The sequence below is a fragment of the Neophocaena asiaeorientalis genome, unplaced genomic scaffold (genome assembly GCF_003031525.2).
Source record: "Neophocaena asiaeorientalis asiaeorientalis breed wild unplaced genomic scaffold, Neophocaena_asiaeorientalis_V1.1 scaffold450, whole genome shotgun sequence".
Classification (NCBI taxonomy): domain Eukaryota; kingdom Metazoa; phylum Chordata; class Mammalia; order Artiodactyla; family Phocoenidae; genus Neophocaena; species Neophocaena asiaeorientalis.
This window is the reverse complement of record NW_020175674.1, coordinates 938,577-960,991: the sequence shown is the minus strand read 5'-3', so window position 1 is coordinate 960,991 and position 22,415 is coordinate 938,577. Positions and strand designations below refer to the sequence as shown.

Sequence of the window (22,415 nt, the reverse complement as noted above, 5' to 3'; positions counted from 1 at the left end):
ACTATAACCATGGGAAAATGAGGGGCTCAGAGGGTCCTGGTCCAAGTTTTCTGACCAGTTAAGCCCCTGGAGCTTTTGCCAAAGCCTCTGGAAGAATAGAATCTTCTCATAAAAGCAGAACTACAGTTAAATTTCCCACCAATAAAGCACGGAGCCTGGAAGCCAGGTTATATTTGAGTAACAAAATATATTAAAATGTGACTTTTTTCCACCTGAGTTTCATGGAGCAAATTCAAATCTAAATACATATATTAGATAGATAGGACTCCAATCAAGAGCTGCTCTTTTATACAAAAATATTTTTTGTATTATTGGAAAACATGGATAAAAAAGAGAAGGAATATCCGCATGATTTTGCCACTAAAACTTCAGGCCATTAGTGACTAGTGGGTATATGACTTCAACCAAAAGAGTCATTCTAATGAGTCAGATAGCATTATGTACCTCTTGGGACAAACAGCCTTGGAGTTGTTCACGGTTTGATATAGTTGCTGTTATTACTCCCAGTCTCGTAATTTTTTTTATTGAAGTATAGCTGATGTACAATATCGTGTTAGTTTCAGGGGTACAGCACAGCGATTCAGTTATACATACATAAATGTATACTCTTTTTCAGATTCTTTTCCCTTATAGGTTATTACAAGGTATTGAGTGTAGTTCCCTGGGCTATACAGCAGGTCCTTGTTGGTTATCTATTTTATATATAGTAGTGTGAATATGTTATCTCTCCCCCCACCTTCTTTTTCCCTTTGGTAACCGTAAATTTGTTTTCTGTGTCTGTGAGTCTCTTTCTGTTTTGGGAATAAGTTCATTTGTATCTTTTTTTAAGATTCCACACATAAGTGATATCATATGGTATTTGTCTTTCTCTATCTGGCTTACTTCACTTAGTATAATAAGCACTAGGTCCACCCATTTTGCTACAAATGACATCATTTCATTCTTTTTTATGGCTGAGTAATATTCCATTGTGTGTGTGTGTGTGTGTGTGTGTGTGTGTGTATACATATACACCACAGTCCCATAATTTAAATATCATCTATATATTCTAATGATTTCGAAGTTTATATTTTCATCCTACACTCACTTCTAAGCTCCATGCATTCAACTGCCTGCTTTATACTTCCACCTGAGGCTCACAAATCACACTTGGTTTGCACATCTCCTCCTCCAGTTGTGCTCTCCACCTTAACTGGTGCCGCTTCCATCACCCAGTCTCTCAAGCAGGGATTCTGAGAATCACTCTTGATAGTGCCTCATCACTCAGTCTTCATTTTTTTAAAAAAAATCCATCCCAATTACTGTCAGTTCTACACACAAAATAGATTTCGAACTCATCCACTTTTCACGAGTTCCACTGCCCCACGCTAATCCCTAGTCCCAGCCTCCATCATCCCTCCTCTGGGCCACCACTGCCCAGCCTCCTCTTTTGCCTCCTTTTCTTCTCCTGCTGCTCTCAATGTTATGTCTCCATCATCCAGTTTTCTTCTGCCGCATGAGGTCTTCTTTCAGTTCTTCTTGCAGTACTGGCACTGTGGAAAATGAAAATGCCCATGGAAATCCAACCTCAATCTAGGATCACAAGATCCCTCCCTTCCCAATGTTTCTTTCAAGTTTGCTTAAAAATGTAAAACACGAAAAAAATTGTACATGATTTTGAAGACCTCAAACATTGCAGTTCAACAGAGCAGACTTCTTTTTCCTACCAACCAAGACTTTCCTTCCTTCTAATGCCAATTTATGCTCAAATACCATTTTTCCCCTAACAACCTGAAGTGTGAAAACATACGCTTTCCTCTGTTCACACCCTGTCCGTAGCACATCCTGTAAAATTCCATCCTTCAGCAGTTAACTTATAGCTGTAGAATGATTATAGGTCTTAAAATGAAAGTTCGAGGGCTCAAGGAAAATAGTGGCTTCCTACTGTAAATATACCATGAGGCCAAACATTTCAGAAAATATTTGAGTTCCATAAACTTGCCTTTCTTAAAGGAGTCTTTGGAGAGCTATTGCTTTTTTCGTTTCCATTTAAAAATATGAAGTTTGTGCAATGATGATTTCCCCTAGGTTTGTAAACGGAGGCAAGCTGTACTTGGCTCTCCAAGAAAGATCACAAAGCCTAGGCTTTCAGGATACTCTGGAAAAATGAACCATTTTTAAAGCAGTTCCTGCACTGTTGGGATAAGTTGCAGTACTGAATTCAGTGTATGCCTCAGTCTGGAAAAAGAAGTTTTTAAACCCACAATAAACTTTTTTGTCTAATATGAGTATGATCCCAAAGTAGATAAGGTGGCACTGTTCAGTAGCTAAAAGTTAGATGGCAAAATATACTGTAGCCAAGCCATTTCTGTATGGATCCCATAACCTCAGAAAACAGTGCAGTGAATGAAGTGAGTATGAATATCCCATATTCTGTCAAAACCTATAATAATGAAGGGAATATACAGCCCGTATAATTATTATAAAACTTATTATTATAAAAATTATTATAAAATTATAAAACTTATAATTTTAGTGCAGGTGGATTCAATTAGGGGAAAAAAATGTTTTTTGGATCCAGAAATTGCAGAGGCATAATAAGTATCTTTTGAATGAAATAAAAGAGGCAAATAGTCTTTTATTAACAGCAATGAGCATACATAACTGAAGGGATAGCCAGAAGAGGAAGATGACAGAAAACAAATCACCAGACCTGGAAGTCCATTGTAGCAGAGTGGTTGACACTGTGTGACTTATTTCAAGGGGTGACGGATAACTGGAGACGGGTTTCTCTTCTATGGGACTTTGGCATCACTCAGTCTCTCCCTTGTCTGTTTCCGAATGTAAAGGTTGTGTGAGATAATGTCCAATGGCGACGTTTGCATGAACGGGCTGTACCATGTCCCTAAGAAAGAATCACACCTGTGCAACCTCCCACAGGCTTTAAAATGCCAGAAAATACTAAGTAGCCTTTCCAAAGGATAACGGTATTCTATATCTGGAATCCCAGATGCATTTTGTTAAAGAAATACTGAGTTCAAAACTGACAATTAACATGGATGATTCAGGGGGGATTGTTTTGTTTTGTAGCATTAAATATAATGCTAGATCATGCCAAATAAAGGGAGGGTGGAGAAAGATCAAAGTCTGACAAGTAGAAGAATGACTGGGCTAATTGTTATGTTGTCTTGATGAAACAGTATGCAGCTACTGAAGACGATAATTATGAAAATGAAACATTAAAACCATTATAATTTAATTGTCATTGATAAGAATACGACATTGATTACAATCATGGAAAAATAATTTTTGCACAAGGGCTAGAAGGGAGTATAACACATGAAAGTTATGTTTGGATGGTTGTATGATGGATTTTTAAAAATTTTTAGCTCAATTTTAATATTGTTTTATAAATTTTAAAACAATTCCTGACTACCAAGTTTATTATACTCTGTATGTCTAATATGAAAATAGGAATTTACAATTCGAAATTAAGCAATTTTTATCTTCATTAAAGAGGTATAAGAGCATAACATTCGGCTGGTTCAAAGCCTAGCTCGGCCCCTAGGTAAGGGGGTTAACTTTACATAAGTTAACCTTTCTGCATCTCAATTCTCTCCTCCACAAAATGGAAATACTAACCCCTCATGACTATTGTCAAAACTAAATTAGATAATTCATAAAAAGGCTTAGCAGAGTACTTGGCACATAGGAAATGACAACTACTATTGCAAATATACAAAATATAAAGCTCATTTATATACATGTTTGTATTACATATATGTTTATGTATGTAAAGGCACTTAGCACATGCCTGTCACATACACTCAGTACGAAGGAGCAATAACATGATACTCATATAGCTACATCTATGAGCACATACTATATGCCAAGAATCCTGCTAAGAATCTTTTATTTTTTATTTTATTTTTTTTATTTTTTGCGGTACGCAGGCCTCTCACTGCTGTGGCCTCTCCCGTTGCGGAGCAACAGGCTCCGGACGCGCAGGCTCAGTGGCCGTGGCTCACGGGCCCAGCCGCTCCGCGGCATGCGGGATCCTCCCGGACCAAGGCACGAACCCGCGTCCCCTGCATCGGCAGGCAGACTCTCAACCACTGCACCACCAGGGAAGTCCCACTGCTAAGAATCTTAAACACGTATATTATGCACTGTATGTGACATGTTATATGTTCTGTACTATAGCATCTCATTCTTACAAATATTCTGAGGGTGGGAAATTATTATCCCCATTCTACGAATAAGGAAATGGAGGCTCAAAAAGCTTAAATAACTTCCCCAAGATCACAGAACTGCTAAATGCCATAGCTAGACAAGAACAAGGTAGCTGACACCAAATACAAACTCTTCCCTGCTAGCCATACTGCTTTCAATAAACGAGAAATAAGATATACTTAGCTCATACTTCAGCCCAGTAGATGCATCAATGGTCTGGTGACACTCAGTAAAACGGAGGTGCCCGTTTTTCCTTCAATCTCCTGTGAGTGTAAAGTCCTGTTGTGAAGACCATGACTTTTCTTGTTGCTAAGAATCCTGGTCCTTCTGACTTCAGCTGCACCCAGCAAAGGCTGTGGGCCACGCTAATTTGAGAAATGAGGACGAGGGGTGTGAGGTCATCCCAAACTGGTGTTAAGGGAAAACAATTCCCCATTAGCAAGATGTACAAAGAAAGTCTTTCTCTGCAGATATGTCATCTTAACTATTAACACTGTTAAAGAAGTTTTTTGTTTTGGGGGGTTTTGTTTTGTTTTGTTTTTACCTTTGGAACTCCTTTAAGTTTCTAATGTGCTACTATGAAACCTGGATCCCCAAGAGAAGGATTTAACACGCAGTATTTCCAAGACTCTTTTTCTCCCTAGAACCCTTTGTTCTGGGAGTTCCAATTAATACCTTTTGGAATGAGTGTCCCTAGCAGCCCATTCCGGGGATGCTGATCAAGCAGAATAAGCCACTGCCTGGCATCAGGAGATGGAGTCTGGGTCCCAGCCCTCCACATATATCCAAGTGATCTTAGGCAACTGCCATGAGCCTCGGTTCTCTCCTATAAGATTAGGAGATGGTATCTAAAAGGCTATGAGTGGCACAGAATGTCTTTCTCTGTCAACTTCTGGAAAAAATCAACCCATGCAATTACTCCACACCAGTGTGGCTCTTAATTCCATCCTTCCATGTGGTTGAGAACTGGTTGATACAGGAACAAGTGTTAAAAAGATTGAAGCCCACATTGTTTGTTCTCAGCATAATACAGGAGGAATGTAAGAATTATAAAGCTAATAATGGAAAACTTAACAACCTAACAGGGCTCAGGAAAAATATTCTTCTGCCAGGCAACACACTGATGGCATGCTCAGAAAGCAATCCCAAGTGTTTTTACTGTGGAATTTCTCTCTTTGCCTACCCAGCCCTACCGCCAACCACTCTCCAATACCCCCTCCCCTCCAGCCAAGCCAATGCCTCAGGTAAACAAAGCTCACCACACCTAAAATGCTTACTCCCTTCCCATAATGCTCTATTCTTTTGCCCCAAACAGTGCCTCTCACCTGACATGTGGTGCCTTCCTTGATTCAGGAGATTCTGAGCTTCTTGAGAATAAGAACTCTGTCTTCTTGAATTTCCAGTTCCTCACATAATACTAGGCATATTGTAAAGACCAAACGATAACACCAGCTTATCATGTTCTCTCCAATCGCTAATGCCTTTTCTACTTCTGTAAGCATACAGGTAAGTATTTAAAACTATAATCTGCCACATATAATCATTTTTTCCATATTTTTCATGGCTGCTTGTGGTATCTCTTCAGTAGGTTATAAGAGACTTATTCCTGCAGGTCATAATACCAAGAAAAGTATTAGGCAAGTAGAAAGTATTCCTTGAATACTTGGGATTGTCTAGTTGATTGTAGCCCTTTTTTAAGAACCATTATAATATTAATAATATTGCTAGACTGTGATTAGCACTTGACACATATTATTTTCTTTATCCCTCATACTTAACTTTGACATAAGTAACATCATCCCCATTTGTACATAAGAAAAATAAGACTAATGTAGTTAAGTGATTTTCTTAAGGTCATGCAGCTACTAAAATAAGATGTCTATAAAATCTGTCAACTGGGATACATCTGAACATGAGCAAAAACACAAAGTCATTAAAGTTATAGGACTTTTTGAAATATTTATTGAGAGTTGGTTTTATTACATTAGTAAACCTACTAAATAATTTTATTCAAAATTTTTCAAAATTATAATTGTTTTAAAATAAAAATAAAGCAAATTGAAAAAATTCATGACTAACTGAACATTAAAAATAACATAAATTAATAATTAGTTATGATACATATTTCAATATCTAAAATTGTTTTATAGTATCTTTTGAGGAATTTTATTTTCATGATAGTTTTATTATTTTTACATTTTTCATAAAGTTTCCTGAAATCTTCAAAATTGCATTTTTGATAAGTAGATATAAAATTATAACACTTTCAATGGAATTTTTCCTATGAAACATACTTTTTATTAATTAAGAAAAATACTTTCTAAAGGTTTTGAGGTACTCAGAAAAATGTCTGCTAAAGGAAGTCTATCCTCATTTCTATTTTCCTCATCTTTTTTGTTTGGGAACAGATCAATTTTGTAGGCCAAGTAATTTCATTTAACGTTGTCTATTCAAAGAATGTTTCCTTTTAAGGAAAGTTCTTAATATAAGTTGATTTATTACCCCTTAAATACTTTTCCAAACACAGACCCTGCAAAATTATAGGTAGGCACTCTCATTCCACTGCAATTCCAATATATAATAAATATTTGTCCAATTAAAATAGGAGTTCCACTAGAAGGTTCTTCCCATGAGTCAAGATATTCCAAAATACAAGTACAGAATTTATAAATCATCTTTTTTTCAGCTTTACTGGGGTATAATTGACGTATGAGATTGTAAGATATTTAAAGTGTACCTGTGGGGCTTCCCTGGTGGCGCAGTGGTTGAGAGTCCGCCTACCGATGCAGGGGACGTGGGTTCGTGCCCCGGTCCGGGAAGATCCCACATGCCGCGGAGCGGCTGGGCCCGTGAGCCATGGCCGCTGAGCCTGCGCGTCCGGAGCCTGTGCTCCGCAATGGGAGAGGCCACAACAGTGAGAGGCCAACGTACCACTAAAAAAAAAAAAAACAAAAGTGTACCTTGTGGTGATTTGCTATAAGTACACATTGTGAAAGAATTCCCCTTATCTAGTTAATTAGCATGTCCATCACATCACATCTTTCTGTGTGTGTGAACATTTAAGTTTTACTCTCTTAGCAAATTTTGATTATACAATACAGTGTTATAAAATATACTCACCATATTTTATAGGAGATCTGAGAACTTTATTCATCTTATAGGTGAAAATCATAGTAACTTTTTAACCAACTTTTTCCTATTTTCCTCACCCCCTAACCCTTGGCAACCACTTTTCTACTCTGTTTCTATGAGTTTTGACTTTTATTTTTGATTCCACATGTAAGTGATACCGTGCATGACTTGTCTTTCTCTGTTTGGCTTATTTCACTTAGTATAATTTGTCCAATTAAAATAGGAGGGTCCACCTATGTTGTCAACAAAGGGTAGGATTTTCTTCTTTGTCATGGCTGAATAACATTGTGCTGGGTGTGTGTGTGTGTGTGTGTGTGTGTGTGTGTATAATACCACATCTTTATCCATTCATCCATCAGTTATTGACATATCTTGGCTATTGTGATTAATGCTGCAATGAACATGGAAGTACAGATATCTCTTTAATATCTTGCTTTCATTTCCTTTGGATATATACCCAGAAGTGGAACTGCTGGATTGTATGGTAGTTCTATTTTTAATTTTTTGAAGAATCTCTGTACTGTTCTCCACAGTGGCTGCACCAACTTACATTCCCCCCAATAGTGCACAAGGGTCCCCTTTTCTCCACAGCTTCCCCGGCACTTGTTATCTCTTGTCTTTTTTGATGACAGACATTCCAGCTGGTGTGAGGTGATATCTCATTACGGTTTTGCTTTGCATTTCCCTGACGATTAGTGAGGTTGATTATTTTTAGATAATTGTCTCTTCATCCAGGCAATAAGTTTCTAAAAAGCAGGAATTTCTAATTATTAAAGTTTGTCTTTCTAGTACCTACTTTATCATCTCTTTTTACTTCAATTAAATAATTAAATCGGCCCTTTTCTAAAAAGTAGAATTTTTTTAATTAAAAAATTCGACTCAGAGGTTTCTGTAGATAGGAACAAAGCTATGCCTTGGAGCAAAAGCTCATCACCAACACATAGTGTTAGTGTTTGTAGCAGGTTGTTACAGAACTGGCCATTGTGGATTTTATTAGTCGATGTGTTTTCTCTATAGGTGATTAATTTTTAACTATCTTCCAAACATTAGGGACTTTATAAGGTCCTAGAAGTGCAAACACACAGTGAGAATGTTGAAAGTAGTATTAAAAGGCATAAAATTACAAGAGAAATAAAAATAGAAGAAATAAAAATGAAAGTGGAGAAAAAATGACCAATGCTGTACCCCATACAGGATGAGCTGTTTGACAGTGGAAATATTTGTGAAAAATAAAGAAGAAACTATGCATGCAAGAGTTGCATGGAGCCTGTGCAGTGACATTAATCCAAATAATTCAAACGTGAGTTCCATGAGGACAGAGATCCTGTCTGACGTTTCAGCTTTGTCCACTGTGCCTGGCACATGTGGTGCAAATATTTGTTGAATAAGTTAATTAATCAACCAAAGACAAGGAAATGTAATTGGCCAAATAAAGACATTTTAGGGTATATTTAGAGAATCAGCGTCCATGTTTCTTAAAGACTGAAGGGAAAACTTAAATGCTGAGCCTGATAGAAGCGCTATCACCCACAGATTATGACCACCCAGGAATAATTCAGTGGGTTCACGACCCTTTAAAGTCATCAGAAGCAGAGAGTGTGTGGCAAGGTAGTGTCGCTTCCAAGGAGCTTCCTGCCTCAGTGGTGTCACCATCTAGAAAAATAACTGATTTTTTAAAAGATGCCTGAAGAAAGTTGTCAGCCAGAATTACAGGACTGCACTGGTTTACAAATGAGCAAAGAAAATACATCTACCCTTCCTCACAAGTCCTCATTAGGAAGAGAGTGAGATCCTAACCTTGCAGACTAGTGGCATCTCAACATCTTCCAGTACAAGGGACAATTTTCTGTGACTCTGTCTCTTTTGAATAAAGGCTTAATCATTCACACTTCCTCCCCTCTCCACACTCGCCTTCAAGATCGATCTGGGTTAAAGCAGGAGGTGTAGGAGGTCCACATGCCTTCATTGCGGGAAAGGAGCGGCAATCCTTGTCTCCTCCATCTGGGGGGATTTCTGCTCTCCATGGTGCTGTCCCCAGTCAACCTGGTCATTTGTACCCTGCTGGCCTCCAGGCAGCTGTGTTCTCTTTTCTGCATATCTTGATGACTAGGCCTACTGTAGCTTTCACCTGCACTTGTGTCTCCTATGAGGTCTGATTGTGACTTCTATTCCATCCTGCCTCAACAAGTCTGCCTTTCTCCAGTCCTGGTGAAACATCCAGTCACCTCTGCTATGATAAACCCTCTGGCAAGTTCACCAGTCAAATTCTTAAATATATTCCACTTCATCCAGAGAGCATGTCAGAATTTCTGGACCCTTTCCATGACAACACAGTCCAAGGTCAGCTTGATGGAAACAAGCTTGTTTTTCCAGACATCTTTTGCTGCTACTGCTACTCTAATGGGAACCACTATTATCCCTCTGCCATGTTGTTTTTGAGACCACACACTAAGACAAACTCTTTCTAGGGTTCCAAAAGGGGAGTGGCCTAACATTCCTCGGCTTTGGGTTTTTCCCTTAAACTAAACGACACAATCTGTTCCCTAAGATTTGAGGCTAGAGTTAGAAGTTTTGTCACTTATCTAATCTCCATCTACCCCTTTCCACAATCCCTGGGAGAAACTGTTGGCTTCCTACTCCCTCTTCCTTTCTGGGTGGAACGTTTTCTATATCTTACCCTACTTCTTTCAGAGAAAAGACTGCTGGTCTCCATCTTAATGGCAAAAAGTTATCCTTTCTTTACAATGGGAAAATTTTGTGATCTAAATCAGGCAACTAAAGATATTCATAAGTAAGGGCTTAATATCCAAAATATACCAAAAATTCATACAACTCAATGGAAAGAAAAAACATTAAAAATGGGCAGAGGACATTTTTCTGAAAGAAGGCATACAGATGGCCAAGAGGCCCATGAAAAGATGCTCAACATCACTAATCATCAGGGAAATGCAAATCAAAACCACAATGAGATACCACTTCCTAGCTGTCAGAATGGCTAGTATCAAAAAGACGACAAATAAGTGTGAGTAAGGATGTGGAGGGAAGGGAACCCTTGTGCACCTTTGGGGGGAATGTAAATTAGTGCAGCCGCTGTGGAGAACAGTGTGCAGGTTCCTCAAAAACTTAAAAATAGAACCACTGGGACTTCCCTGGCAGCGCTGAAAGCCTGCGTGCAGCAATGAAGACCCAACACAGCCAATAAATAAATTAATTAATTAATTAAAAAAAAATAGAACTACCATATGATCCAGCAATTCCACTTCTAGGTATTTTTCCTGAAGAAAATGAAAACACCAATTCCAAAAGTTATGTACACCCCTATGTTCATTGAGCATTATTTACAATAGCCAAGATATGGAAGCAACATAAGTGCTCATTGATAGATGAATGGGTAAAGGATATGTGAGATATCTATATATATATAGATAGCTATATATATACAATAGAATATATATAGCCTATATATAATAGATAATATATATAATGTATAATAGAATATTATTCAACCATAAAAAAGACTGAAATCTTGCCTTTTGTGACAACATGAACAGACCTTGAGGGCATTAATCTAAGTGAAATAAGTCAGGCAGAGTAAGAAAAATACCATATGATTTCCCTTATACACAGAACCTAAAAAACAAAACAAAAGAGCAACCATAACAAGACAGAAACAGAGTCATAGATAGATGCAAAGAAAAAAACGGGTGGTTGCCAGAGGGCAGTGAGGTGGAGAGATGAGTGAAATAGGTGAGGAGATTAAGAGGTACAAAGTTCCAGTTACAAAATAAATGAGACAGGGGGCTGAAATGTACACAATGGGGAATATAGTCGATAATAATTTAATATATTTGAATGGTGATGAAGGGTTCCAGCTATATAATAAATAAGCGCTAGGGATGTGATGTACAACATGATTAATATAATGAGTGCTGCTGTGTGGCACAGATGAGAGCTGCTAAGAGAGTAATTCCTGAGAGCTCTCATCACAAAAAATTATTTTCCTATTTTGTATCTACATGAGATGCACATTCACAGTAACTGCTTTTAGAATTATATACTCTATATATTAATAAATATGTATTATTTATAAGTATCATAAAACTTAAGATTCAGAAGTAATATATAATTCAAATACTATTCAATTGCTCAATATGACACCACAAAACTAGGAATTTGGCTATATTTTATTCAATTAGCCTGCATAAATACCTTCTGTTGTGTCCTAGATAAGCTCCATTAGTTAAATATAAAGAAGTGAAGAAAAGTTCAAAATCTGTTATTATATGTACGAGTTTAAACGTGGACAGAGAAATACATATGCAGCAATAACCCACCACATTTTGTAATTATTTACAAAATAAATCATTAGCAGTTCAAGGAAGAGTAATGAATTATACTACTCCTGAGAAATAATTTAAAATAACAAAATTCTTAACTTCTTTCAACACAGAAAAGATTAAGCCAATAAGAGAAATTATTTAACTCTCGAGAATTGATTATATAGGGAGGGTGGGAGGGAGGGAGACGCAAGAGGGAAGAGATATGGGAAAATATGTATATATATAACTGATTCATTTTGTTGTAAAGCAGAAACTAACACACCATTGTAAAGCAATTATACTCCAATAAAGCTGTTAAAAAAAAAAGAATTGATTATAACTTTCGTCTACACAGCATGAGAACTATTGATTTCACCTTTACATTTCTAAATAAAAGTTTTCCATGTTTCTCTTTCTGTTTTATTTTCATGGTGTACATTAAACTAAGATGTAAGGTGTATATATAAGATAGTTTCAAATAAAAATAGCCTTTTATTATCTTAGAGAATCTCTCTTTGGGATGCCAAAAGAGTAATCTCCACTAGCCCATCAAATAAGGCCTATTTCATGTCCGCTTTGTGTAAAGAGTTGGGCTAGAGAATGTAGACTTAAAGATGATTAAGACACAATGAGGGACTTCCCTCGTGGCACAGTGGTTAAGAATCTGCCTGCCAATGCAGGGACACGGGTTCGAGCCCTGGTCAAGGAAGATCCCACATGTCACAGAGCAACAAAGCCTGTGCGCCACAACTATTGAGCCTGTGCTCTAGAGCCTGCACGTCACAACTATTGAAGCCCGCACACTCTAGGGCCCATGTGCCATAACTATTGAGCCTGCATGCTGCAACTACTGAAGCCCGCACACCTAGAGCCTGTGCTCCACAACACGAGAAGCCACCGCAATGAAAAGCCCGTGCACTGCAACGAAGAGTAGCCCCCGCTCGCCGCAACTAAAGGAAGTCCGCGTGCAGCAATGAAGACCCAACACAGCCAAACATAAAATTTTTAAAAATTTTTTTAAAAGTATGTTGATGAAAAATCAGAGATTAAAAATAAAAAAGACACAATGAGTGTTATTATGCAGTTATGGAAATAGGAAATACAATTTTAAAATATTTTAATATAAAAGAGCTAAAGGTAAGTGACATACATGTGAAACTTGTCACTGATGAGTGCTCTGGTGAGCCCCAGTGGGGTGCAGAGCAGCAGGTACTGGATTATGGAGGAAGAAACCTGGTCCTTGAGATCCAACAGATCTGTATTCCTCCCTGCTCTGTAATGTACTAGATAGAAGAACTTGGGTAGGTCACTTCATGTCTCTGGGTCTGTCTACAAAATGGGATGACAGTATTCATTGGGGGTTATGTAAGGGCTCAATGGGATGCCAGCTTTAAAGGCTATCACAGTGACTGGCATAGACGATACATCACTTCTCTCCCGAAAGACCCCATACAGGTTATGTTATCTATGTTTCCTTCCCCAAGAGCTGTATTTGGTCGTCTGAATTTGCTCATTCTCTTTGAAAGCACTGTGTAGCTCATTTGTTCTAGAATATCCATCTTGTTCTTTGGGGATTGAGAAGAACAGGACAGCGTAGACTGTGGAGAATCAGCTGTTTTATGGTGAGAACCTCTATTCCAGCATTTACACCACATATTACAATGTTCTTCTATGATACTTAATAACATAGTAATGACACACATAAATTTTTTTTACTTTATCTCATTTTATGGTGCCTCTATGGGTTACAAACTTTAATGTGGTAAACTATTTCAGATGAAGAATTTAACTTTATTTTGTCCTTTCCTTTGCATGTTTTATATGGAATCTGTTCATTTCTGTTTTTCCCATCTGGAGACTTGGTGAATTCAGCAGGTACATTTGGTTTTTTGAATCGCCTTGTTCACATTTGCTTTAATCATATAAAAATGTCAGGAAAAAATAGATCACTATGTAAAAATACCTAGTGTTTAAAATAATAATAATAATCAAATAAGAAATTAAGAAAGCTCCATTGATTGGTATTTATAATTTTTCACCAGGCCCCCAAAATGATCCTTTTGTAAAATTATGGACAAACAGCACTTAAATACGTTGAGCAAAATTTACCTTAATAAAACCCAAATCCAATTGAAAGCAAAGATCCAGAACCTGGAGCCCAGAATAACAGGACATACTGCCATCTGAGAATGCCGCTCCTCTTTTCCTCAAAGTGGTGGTTTTACCACCCACTCTCTGTCCTTCTGTGCACAGTTTTAACAAGCTCCCTTAAAGTTATTAGAAAAAAAAAAAGGAGATAAATGCATGTTCCATTGAATGCTATGATTTTTAAGAATTTTGTCACTTTTTTATTATGATATAAATCAGTGTCTAAGTGCGTGTGTGGTGTACAGAGAGATAGCGAGACACAGAGATAGATATTGATTAAATGTACTTTAAAAAAGATCTGGAAAGATGCACCATGACCTGTTAACAGTGCTCAACTCTAAGGAGTGAGATTACAAAGGTAGATTTTTCTCGTATACTTTTATATTCTTTGCATTTCCCACAAATATTACACTTGAAAATATTTAAGTAAAGGAAAAATATTTCTTGGTGCACTTAACGTAACAAAACATAGCAAGCTACATTCAAGGGTTAGGATAATTCTTCCCTCAAGTTTTCCCCCTCAGAAAAGAAAGGCAGCATTCGCCGTCTCACATAGGAGCAAAACATAGGATTCCTGTGTGCTTCTCTTTCCTTGACACGGTACTTGCAGCAAGATCTGTTGGCTCCTTACCTCCTTCACCAGCAGCAGGCCAGGTCCAGGCCACATCCTCGTCCATGTGGGCTACAGCACATGCCTGAGAACTGGTCTTCTGCTTCCGCTTCGCTCTGCTAAGTCACTCATGTCAATCCCCCGTGCAAAAACCTGTTCACACTTACTAGGAACAAAACCCAGCTTCCTTATCACCACGTGATCCAGTCCCTGTCTGTCTTTCCAGTCCTATCTCGTACCACTCACTGTTCCCTTCTCAGTCTGATCTACCTGCCATTCAGCAAACATATTGAGCTCTTGACAGCTGACATACTTGTATTAGTCGGCTTGGGCTGCCATAAGAAGATACCAGAGTCTGGGTGGCTTAAACAATAGAAATTAATTCCTCACAGTTCTGGAGGCTGGAAGTATAGGATCAGAGTGTCGGCAGGTTTGGTTTGTCCTGAGGCCCCTCTCCTTGGCTCACAGATGCTACCTTTCCTGTGTCTTCACATGACCATCTCTGTCTGTGTCTGTGTCCAGATCCCCTCTTCTCATAAAAATACCAGTCATATTGGATTAGAGACCACCCATGTGAGCTCATTTTACCTTAATTACCTCTTTAAAGGCTGTATCTCCAAACATAGTCACATTCTGAGGTGCTGGGGGTTAGGACCTCAACACTGCAATATGGAAAGGATACAATTGAGGCCGTAACAGTGCTCTTGTCTCCGCCTAAAATGTTCTTTCCCAAAGACTTTCATGGTTCCTTCTTTCATATCATTCAGCCCTCTGCCTAAATATCATCTCTTCAAGCAGGCTGTCTTCTATACCAGTTTACAGTAGCACATAGGACCTCTTCAGCTTATACCTTACCTACTTTAGCTTTCTTCATGGCACCTCAATGCTTTAGTAGTGCTATATGATTTCTTTTTTAATTTTCATCGTTTCTTCACCCTCACTTCCAGCACACATGCACACACTTGCATTCACACGCATGCACACACCGATAGACACACACACATTAATGTATGTTTTATGAAGGCAGGGATCTTTATGTCTTATTTATTGCTGTAATTCAGTGTGCATAATTCTACCCAGAACACATCCTCAGCTCAGCAAATATTTACTTAACTAATTAAAAATATTTCAAAGATTTTGCAAAGAAATTTCCATGAGGTCTTTCTAAGAGCATAAAAGCGTGGGGTAAAAAATAAACAATTCCTTATATAGACCATGTACAGAAATGAGCATGGAACACGTTATTTTGGTCATGTTCCCTACAATTAATGGTTGCTATTGGCTATTTAACAACAAATTTAACAGAATGTGTTTTACGTGATTGATGTAGTTTATTAATTATGTACTGAATTAGACCAGCTGTTCTCAACCAAGGTCACTTTAATTCCCCCCAGAAGACAGTTGGCAGCATCTCATACATTTTTGGTTGTCACGACTGGGGCAGGAGTTCTCCTGGCATCTAGTAGGTAGAAGCCAGGGATGCTTTAAACATTATACAATTCAACGGATATCTTCCCACAACAAAAAATTATTTGGCCCAAAATGTCAATAGTGCAGAGGTTGGAAAACCCTGATCTAAAGAAATTTAAATCAGAATAACAGAGATTCTTCTACTAATTACCCCTAATTTACTCCTATAGCTTTTTTTTTTGCATAAATGATGGGTTCTATATAATAAAATATCAGTGTGTCTTTTTAAAATGCCCTATTCCTAGCCAGCTCTAGACAAAATTGCAAATTTTGTCTCCGGAGGCCTTTCACTTTTTCCCTTCTGCCTTACTCCCCTTTTAATACCTCTTTATCCCTGTTAGTGTGGTCCCTTAAAGACTAAGATGTTCTCCCACTGAAGCTCCCTAGGGGCCAAAGTTTTCACTAGATACAATACCAGGATCTATCCTTACATGGGATAAGCCCCAGATGCCCACCAAGCTTTGTCACTTGTCTATGTCAGCTCAAAATGCTAGAACAATGGAAACAAACCATTAAAAAAAATAACTAGAAGGGGAAAATTATAGAGCTCTGCATTTACATCTCATGGACCAAATTTCACCAAGACTGGATCAGGGAGATGAATCAAATTTCACCAAGACTGGATCAGGGAGATGATTTTCATGTTGAAAAGATCTGGGATATTTTATTGAGCCCCAAGTTCAGCATGAGCCAGGACTGTACTGGAGGCTTAATGCCCTAATCTAAGAGCGTAAAGAACAACCATACTTGATCTGGTAAGCAGAACCTGGAATATACAAGACAGTGTTGGGAACCTACAATGATTATGTGAGCATCAATTTCTGGGGGTACACTGATAAATCACTCTAGTCAGTGGAACTGCTGAAGTGACTGGGTACCTCAAAGCCATGCTTTATATGGAACAACTAAAGAAACTTGAAATGCTGGTGCAGCAGAAGAGAACACTTAGAACAGACAGAATAACAATCTCCAAATATTTGTGCAATGACTACCCAAATAAATATTTTTCCCTTGCTTTAGAGGGAAGAACTAATAGTATTGAGGTGAAGTGGCTGCCTTATGCTCAATATGGAAGAATTTTATGACATCTTGGTAAAAAGTGCTGCTTCACAAATAGTGTGTTTCTCATTACTAGAAATATGCAAGCAGAGACCACAGGACTGCTTCTCAGAGACACTGCAGAAGAGATTCCTATTTTGGGTAGGAAGTTAGACTAGAAATCTCTATGTGCCCTTCCAATTCTGGGATTCCATGAGTCTAACCATTCTTTTATTAAAAGCAAAATATTTAACTATTTTCTCCCCAAAGAAAATATATTTGAAATAAGTTTTTCTCCTTACTCTCAATGGCCCTAAGCAAATCTTGAGAGAAATAGATTATCGAACATCTTTCAAACACTATAATGTTGTCATTAAATAAGTACCCTAACAAAGTTATAATAAAAATTATAATTGATATCACTTTTTTGACATATAATTACAGTTTACTCTGGGCATTAGAGTAAGAATACATATAACTTTTAGTAGTACAATCTGTCTATTAATCTCTTTTGATTTTTATTTAAACGCTTTCTTAGATATATTTTTTCAGGTAGGTATAAAAATTTTCTATAAGTTACATTTTTTTTAACAGACATTAGGGAATAATCAAAAAAGCTATTAATTAGATACAGAGAGATGGGTTTCCAGTTGTGGCTTGTTCCAGTATTCTAGCATTCTGACCACTAATGACTGTGTCCTCTGTCCAATTAATAAGTCTCTGGATCTCATTTTCCTCATCCTTAAAATTAGAGTTTTGTATTCGATTATACCTGAGATTTCTTTCATCACTTATTTTTATTATTCTATTACTTGTCATCGTAGATTAAGTTGCTACACAAGTTACCAGTGTAAGTCTTGAAGACTTCAAAGAATTACAAACAAAAGAGAGGTCAGAAAATCAAAGGAATAGGACAGACCCCAGACTCCTCAAAATGCTGACGTTTCATGTGTTATTACTGACATATAAAAGTGTAAACAGAACTGTGCTGCCCAAATCAACTAATTTTAGAAATCACAGCTTTTTGAGAATTAATCGTTCACATGGTCCTGTTTGGTATGATGGAATCAAAAAGGAGGATGCAGCGCACATGTGAATAAGAGCAAGGGAAGTAAGCCTATATCATATTTTTTCTTTTCCTTTCATTCAATTCTACCCAAAGACTCAGTACCTGCAGCAGTTGAGAAAAACTGAGTTTCTTTGGCATAGGTGAAGAAGCCATTCTGAAATGTCTATAGCGGCCTAAAATGCCAAGCCACAGTGCTGATTAATATTGGTGAGAATACTGATTGGTTCTTCACACCTGGGTTTCTTCAATGCCGCATCAGTGTGACTGTAAAACCACATGGAAACCCCAACGCTATGAGTGAACCATTGAAATAGAAGAAGTCACCATAAAAGCTGTTGTCTTCCCCTCTTCATCAGATAGGGAAATTGAGATTCTTTACTTGAAATCTGTACGTTATATCAAAACTTTAAGCAAGTTACACTCGTGACAATTAAAATTGTACTTTAACAACTTTCTCAACTTGATGATGAAACAAAATCATTGTTCAATGATTTCTTTTTTCTTACAAAGGAAACCCCTCAATATTATGATTTAAATCAATAGTTTATTGGCTATCATCTACAATGTATGTCTCATTTTTAACCAACAATCTGCAATTTCCCAGCATATGATATATAAGAGGCATTGCTTGAGATTGAGAACTCACACTCGGAACTGGTACGGTGCTGTGCCCCTCCAATGAACTCTCCACCCTTCTCCACTCTGCTCTGTAGCCTAAGAGGCTGACCTGTATGGACAAGATCAGTGAATTCCAGGGCCCTCTGTTGGCTTCCAGTTGGGTTCACCAATGGGGAATTCCATCCGGTCCGGAGACAGGAAGGAGAGAGCAGAGTGAGGCTGGGGCATATACTTCCTGCCTCCTTTTCCGCAGGGTCAGTGCAGGCTGGCTTTGACTCTGCACTGAAAGCCATGGAAGATGGCTTCCCTGCACAACTCTCCTCTTCCACGTTCTACTTGTAGCTTCCTCTCCTTGTCCCTTCAAAAGTGAATAGTGATAACAACTTTACTGTTAATACCTGAAGATACTGTGCTATGTTCTTCATTTCTCCTACCCCATACCCTTGTCTTAGTGAACAGTATCTTTTTCAAACCATCCTGGAATTATTCTAATAATTTGAGTGAACCATTTATTTTTTTGTTGGAGCCTGATTGTGTCACATATTTAGGTGAAGTTTAATAGAAATATATAGTTTTCTTTCAAAACACCTGCTTTTGGACTCATTTATCCTTTTAATAATTTTTGCTTTCTATTTCATTAAGTTTAAGTCTTATACCAGTTAATCCCCTCTTCCCAGTTTCTTTTGGTTTATTTTTAATTTCAGTAAGAGAAGTAGCTAGTTATTTTGTCTCATCCTTACTTTTTAATAATGGTGATATCTAATATTATACTTTTTTTTCTGAGAACTACAGCTGCTAGGTTTCAATGAACTTGAATAAAGTATTTTTTCCCATTGATTTCTAGAAAATGATTTTCCTTTTAATTTCCTTTTTGGTTCAAATGTTATCTACCACTATTTCTTAATTTTTAAATATTTTAAGTTTTTGATGGGGTCTCCATCTTACTATTTATTTGTAATTTTAACATGGTATATATCCTTTAAAGTCTCCCTCTTTTTGAATTCAGTAAGGACTTCTTTGTGGCCTAGTACATAATCAATTGCTTTGAACTTAGATACTTGAAAAAAGTATATTTTCTATTTGAAGAATGTAAGATCCATACATCAAATACATCAAGTTTGCTAAAGAAATTCTTATTTTTCTGCCTAATAAATTAATCTATTTCTGAGAGAGATATAATCAAAAATCTTTCACCATCATTGTACTTGTATGAGGTTTTCTTTGCATTTCTAATAGTTTTTGCTTTGTCATTTTATGACAAATATTTATTGGCTTAGATTTATATCATTACACAATATGTCTGTTTATTCTAAGTGCTTTTAATCTTCAATTCCATCTTGTGTGATGTTAATATTGTCATTCCAGTTTTCTTTCGGTTTACATTTCCTTATGTGGCCCTACCCCTTTACTGGGAAAAAGGAAAGAAGGAAGGAAGGAAGGAAGGAAGAAGGGAGGGAAGGAAGGAGGGAGGAAGGAAGAGACAGAGAGAGACAATTTTGTGTGTGTGTGTGTGTGTGTGTGTGTGCGCTACGCGAGCCTCTCACTGCTGCGGCCTCTCCCGTTGCGGAGCACAGGCTCAGGACGCACAGGCTCAGCGGCCATGGCTCACGGGCCCAGCCGCTCCGCGGTATGTGGGATCATCCCGGACTGGGGCACGAACCCACGTCCCCTGAATCGGCAGGCGGACTCTCAACCACTGTGCCACCAGGGAAGCCCGAGACAATTATTTTTGACTCAATATGCACTTCATTGCAAACTCACATATCTGGATTTTGTTTTTTAGCCCAAAGTAGCAGTTTCTAGATTTTAATGGATGAATTCAGTCCATTCACATTTGGCACAAGATCTAATGTTGTTCGTTTTATTCTTTCCACTTTACCTCATTGTTTTCTACTCATTTACATTGTCGTTTCCCTATTTTTCTTCCCCTTGGTTTTGTTAGTTTGATTGAATTGCTGCTTGTTCCTATTTCCCCCATGTTAATTTAAAGGTTCTGGTGGATTTTTCCATTTCCTTAATGGTTACCATCTCTTTCCCTGCTCTCCTAATCAGACACATATGTCACTACGATTGCTTTAAAAACAAGGTACTAACTATATTCCTGTTTCCCCCACCATGATGTTCTAATCCTACCTTCTTTCCCACCTTTCCAATAGAAAAAGAGCTTTAAAGTAACTGATCATCCCTCCCATCCTTCCCCCCTGACATATGCCCTCCATCCCTTGGGATACTTTTATCTCTCCTTTCTTGCCCCTACAGAGCAAAGGTTTGCCAGGATTCTTAAGTGCTCACTGTATCAAAACTTCCCTTATGGAATGTCTCCTCTATTTCAAGACTCCTTAACCAGCACTTATATTGTCTATTCTTAGACAGCATTTTCTTAAACTATTGTATAGAATCATAATGATATAACATTTACTGAGCATATATTACATGCCAGATTCCCTTCTAAATGTTTTACGTTTATTAAACCACTTATTCTTTGCAACCACACTATGGGATAAACTCTACCATTATTCCCATTCTTTATTTTACAGATGAAGAAACTGAGGCAAAGAGATGTTCAATACATGCCTAATGTCACACAGAAAATGTGACACAAGCGAGAATTGAATCCAGGTGTGCCACTCAGACCTTGTGTTTCCAAGTTCTGGACCACACTCTCCCACCACTGTGGTTGTCTCTCTTCATTGCTGTTCAGGTTGAAGTCCCTACTTCGGTTAATTTGTTGTCTAGTTATAGTCTATTTCGTGCATTTTCCTAATATGGGGAACGTGGGTGGCATTCAGCCTGAGTTCTTGCTTATTCCCGAGTTCATGCCTTTTACCCGACATATGAATGAGTGTTGGCTATGTATAGGATTCTTGGACTGCGAATCTTTTCTCTATATGGCTTGTCTCCTAGTTTCTGAGACTGAAAATGAGAAGCCTTCCTTACCTTACTCGACCAAGAAACTATGGGAAGGTAGAGAGTAAAGAAACTTTACATGGTGCTAACATCCTGCCTATAGCCCATAGGCTAATGGATGAATTGCAGCAGGATTCCCACCAGTCCCACCAGTATTTCAAGCTCCAATGTGCTGGCAGAAAAAAATAACTACTGATCTGTGGAGCCCCAAAAGCCTAAAAGAAAAGGATCAAACTAACAATTTGAACATACACTATAGAACTGCTAGAAGAGACAGGTGATCATCTGAATAAAAATTAATCATGAATGCTTAAGGAGAACAAAATGGAATAACACAAACACAAACAAAAATAATTTCTAGAAATTAAAATCATTTTCAAACTAAGACAATAAAGGAGAGTTTGACCACCGAATGCTCAGATCAGCAGCTTAATTTTAAGAAATATCTTAAGGCACAAGAATGAGAGAAGTAGAAGTCATGTGGGAAAAGGTGAAAGAGTGATAGAAGATCTAGCAAACACATCATGGGTGTTTGGGGAGAAAAAAGTGGACCAGATACATGAAAGAAAAATATTCCCGGGGCTGAAAAAAGATCTGAATCTGCACACTGAGATTCAAATGGTTTTCATGAAAAAAAAATCCACGTCTAGGCACGTTCTGATGGATAAGAAAAATACATCAAAATCTAGACAGAGAAAAAGTCACCTATCAGTGCTTATTTCACTCTCAACCTGTGAACAGGAAACTCAAGTGTTGTCAATGTTGAGAACAAACTGAATCCCATCCTAAAATAATCCACAAAGTTGTTTCTGCCATGGTTGTTGGACAATATATTTAAAAGAAGGAGACCCACCCTGCAGGCAAGTGGCCCTGTTTGTTCAGCAAAATGGTG

At 37.8% G+C, this 22,415-nt stretch overlaps 1 pseudogene; it reads right to left on the bottom strand.

The window, feature by feature from the left end:
- LOC112390816 (nuclear pore complex protein Nup50-like) overlaps positions 1–14,478 on the bottom strand; it is a 52,062-nt pseudogene extending 37,584 nt beyond the window's left edge.
- Between the last annotated feature and the right edge of the window lie 7,937 nt (positions 14,479–22,415).